Here is a 4,328-nt window from a genome sequence, read left to right on the forward strand (position 1 = left end):
GGTCAGAGAGTGAGAAAACTAGATAAGTTTTCCCAGAATCAGCCTGAGAGACTTTAGGGAGTTGAAGATAAACAATGATAGCTTATTATTATAAACAACCTGCAGGTGTTGTTTTCCTACTCTCTGTTTTCTTGTTTTTCTCAAAGATTGTTTATAAGAAGGGCATCTTGTTAATTAGCCAATCAGGTGAAATGTATTAACTAAATGACCAACCAAATCTACCTGGATTGGAACAGCTTATAAAAAGGAGTAGTTCCAAATATGGCGCGCACCTTATGCCAATCAGCCTTCTGATGAGTGTGCCATTTCTTACTCAATAGCGACAGATATGGGATTAAAAAAAATAAAAATCCTTAAAACACCAACTCTGAACTCCAGTGATTTATGAGCATGAGGGAGGGTAAAAATTCCTTCTTTCTCCACTGCAGATCTGGTGCCCTGTTTGAGAGGAATGGTTACAACAGAATGCCTCAGTGCCCACCCACTTTGAGTCTGGGGCTTCACAGGTAGCTCTGGCAGGCTGGAAGGCATGGATGCATAAGTTGTATATCCTAAGGTACTAGACTAATAACTGAAATGTGAAAGATTATACTTCCTCTCCACCCCCAAACAGCTTCCTATATATACAGAAACATCAAATCCTCGAATTCTCTGTGGCCAAGATGTTCCTGCTTAGTTGCAATCCCTCCATAAGCCACCTTAAAGCAGTTTTAGCTCCATACTTCTCCAGAGAGCTTTTCAGATGCTCCCTCCTTGTACTTAGCAATTATTTTGTAACTGGTGGCTAGTCATTGTTGTGACCAAGGTAAAAGCATTGGATAGCACACTGGTATTTGCCTTTAGAGCACTGAGAAACTATATACCAGCACATTATGTGCATTTAAACCCTCTGATACAACCATGTGTCTGTAGGCATAGAATAAATCCATATCACAAAGCTAAAGCTGTCCCAAAATGTCTCAGTCTGAGCACCTCTGTGCTGCCCCAGGGGCTGAAAGATGGCCCCATGTCAGACTCCTGTCCACAATGTTACTATTTGCATGTCCATGGGAGTACTGGAGTGACCCAAGGGACACAAGGCTGGGTTTGCCACAGGGTGATGGCTATGCACCAGGGGGTTCTGTAGCTGCCTTTGGGCATCTGGGGCAGGTGCCACTAGATGTCCACTAGTGCTCCATCTTCTATGTCTGAAAACATGGGGGGGGGGGGGAAGGGAGGGAAGCTTTGGGAGCATCCCACAGATTATGTGGGTCATGTGTCATGTCTCCTTTTGGTCATGTTCTTCATAGATATAGGATGGCAGCAGAAGATGGGGACACCCTGGGGCAGACTGGCAGTTTAGGTTGATTTTGTTGATTTCTTGAGTCAGGGTGAAGCATTGTCTTGAAGTCAATGCAGCCAAAGCAGTGCAAAGCAGCATGGCCATGCTCAGAGCAGGGAAGCTGCATGGCCAGTACGAGGATGGCAGGTGTGGGTGCTGCAGTGAAGCTGCCTCTGGGTGTAGTGACATGACCAAGGGCACATAGTATGGTGATAGCAGAGGTGGGAATGGCTGCTGTGGCTAGGGATCCATGGGGACACCTGGGCAGCTGGTGTCAACAGCAGGAAGAAGGGATGCACCACTGACATGCCACTCAGGTTAGCACAGGTTGAGGGAGCAGACCTCAAGTGGGGAGCAGGCATGGAGCATCCCAAGTAACAAGCAGTAGGATGAGTGTCATGTTGTGCCAGGGGCAGTTTAAATTGGAGATTAGAAAAAATTTCTTCCCTGAAAGGGTGGTCAGGCATTGGAACAGGTTCCTCAGAGTAGTAATGGAGTCACCATCCCTGGAAGGATTTAAAAAGCATGTTACTGTGACACTTGGAGACATGGCTTAGGGGTAGACTTGGCAGTGCTGAGTTAACAATTGAACTCTGATTTTAAAGGTCTTTTTCAACCTATGTGACTATATGGTCCATATTTCTTTTCCCCCTTGACTTATGGACAGAGAATGGTTTAGATTGGAAAAGACCTGTAAGACCATTGAGTCAAACCATTGACCCAGCCGTGCCAAGTCCACCACTAAACAATGTCACACCCTGGGGCAGGTACCTGCCAGCCTCAATATTTTAGATTTTCTACAGTTCCTGGTGCAGCTCATTTGCCCAAAACCCATTTGTTTTCTTAGCAACAATCTGCACCCTCCTCTCAGCTACTTCAGTTCATTTTGCATGGATTTATTTTAAACTTTAACCCAGCAGCTCCTGGAAACTCTTCCATGCAACTTTGGGAAAAATTGAGCCAAGGGTATTTTGGGAGAAAAAACCCACCAAAAAAAAAAAAAAACAAAACCACAAAACCCCTCAATTTTTGTTTATACCAGTTAAACTTCTTTCAGGAGTGGAGCTCTGCAGCACTGGAATGGGATCCCACCAGCCTGAGCCCTTCACATGAAATACTAAGCACCAGGAATGCCCCTGCTTGCGTGGGGGACATCAGCCAGCCCCAGCCTGCCTAAGCTGCTCCAAGTAACAACTATGAAGAGAGCAAAACATTCAAGTTAATGGAAACAAGTCTTTATTAAGTAATTTTTAATATCAGAAAAATAAAACTCTTATAATTCTCTTTACAACAAATATATAATATCAGTGCTTTGGCCATCATAATTTAAAGGCCCTTTATCATAAAATATATAGTTTTTAAACTTTACCAAAATTTAATTTATAATGCCTATGACCTCCCTACATATACATAACAAAGAGTGTAGTAAAATTAGCAAAAACTAAGCTAGATCAATAGTTTATCAGTTTATTCTTAGTTTGTGGTTTATAGAAGTGGTACACCTACCTTATGTCTATTGATTCCTTGGCTTATTAGTTGCAGTGTACAATGCAATAAAACAAAATACACACTCAGTGAACATTTGTTCGCATCTACAGGACTGTAGCTAGAGATCAGATTTTAATACTGACATGTAACTATCCTGCAAGCAATTATATTAAAGTTCTGCAGTACATAATATGCCTTCAAGGCAACTCCTAGTTGTAAACTTTTATACGAAATGTAACTCTTCAAGTGGAAATAAAAATAAAATTTTCTGCATATTTACTAGTTTAATACATAATTTCTTTTTTGTTGTTACACTGAGAAAAAGATTGTCTTGGGAAAAGAATGCTTTAAAAAAGAGAAAAAAATACATACTTTTGTGGTTTTTTTTTGTTTTTGTTTTTGCTGTTTTAATGTATGTCAGCACAGATTTGGTAATGTACTGAGGATGAAAAAGCTAGAAACATCCACAGGTTGAAATGTAAGAAGCTCATTCAAGAGACTTTTTTTCTTTTTGGAAAGACAGTTTTGAAATGAAGTAAACTGATTACAGGGCCACTGTCACAGCTGCTGTCATGAATAATACAAGGACATTTACACAACTCCCTCTTTTTCCTTTTTCTTACTAAAAATAGATATTTATGTGTAAGACATGAATTTAACATAAAAATGCTTCACATTTTGAACGATATACTCTCTAAAAAAGGTCAAGAACAGCTTGATCAGACTAATGAACAGAATGTCAGCATCATCACTCTTAGTCAAAGTATGTGCATCCCAAAGCCCTTACTGTAACTGGATGAAGCCAGACAGACTTTTTCTACATTACCCTCACAAAAGCAGTGGGTAGGAATTCACAAATTGAGACATTCCTGATCCTCTGGACATACTGCCCTTATCAAGGACAAAATGGAGGTGCATCTGGCAGTTTCTCTCTTCCCACCTGTCATTTATTATCTGAACCTGCCAAATAACACAATCCGTTTCAGTAAATCAAACTATACTTTAAAAGATATTTCCAATGCTGAAGAATTAGGTATAAGTTGTCACATAAAGAAAAAAATATTTCCTCAAAGCTGGTAGAAGATAGCATTGAAGTGTTGTTTGATATATAGATAATACTACACATCCTCCATAGCAGACAAGTACTTTTGCATTTAGGCAACAAGGTTCATTGCTGCCAACTCACAGAAGCCAAACAATTAACAGAGATCCTTTAGAAAAGCCTGGAAATTTTTAGGGTTTTTTTCAGTTGTGTAGTTTATGAAAACTTGCCCTCACTGTGCCATAACATTATACCAGATGTATCTCTGCTAAACATGCCATCTGCTTACACTGTACCAGACAGAGACCCCTTAAGTTTAGTGTTACCATAGCAGCCTTTTGAGAAAGTAAAAATTTATTAATAACTTCAGTCTAATCCCAAGGAAGTCAAACAGTCAGAATTCATTTGAAAGTTTACTAGAGGGTACCATTACATCTATGACTTCAAGTCTTTAAAAGTCCACATATAATAATATCC

This window comes from Melozone crissalis, unplaced genomic scaffold (genome assembly GCF_028551555.1).
Source record: "Melozone crissalis strain CALT ecotype California unplaced genomic scaffold, PUWL_Pcris_2 ptg000035l_1, whole genome shotgun sequence".
NCBI classification, from domain to species: Eukaryota; Metazoa; Chordata; class Aves; order Passeriformes; family Passerellidae; genus Melozone; species Melozone crissalis.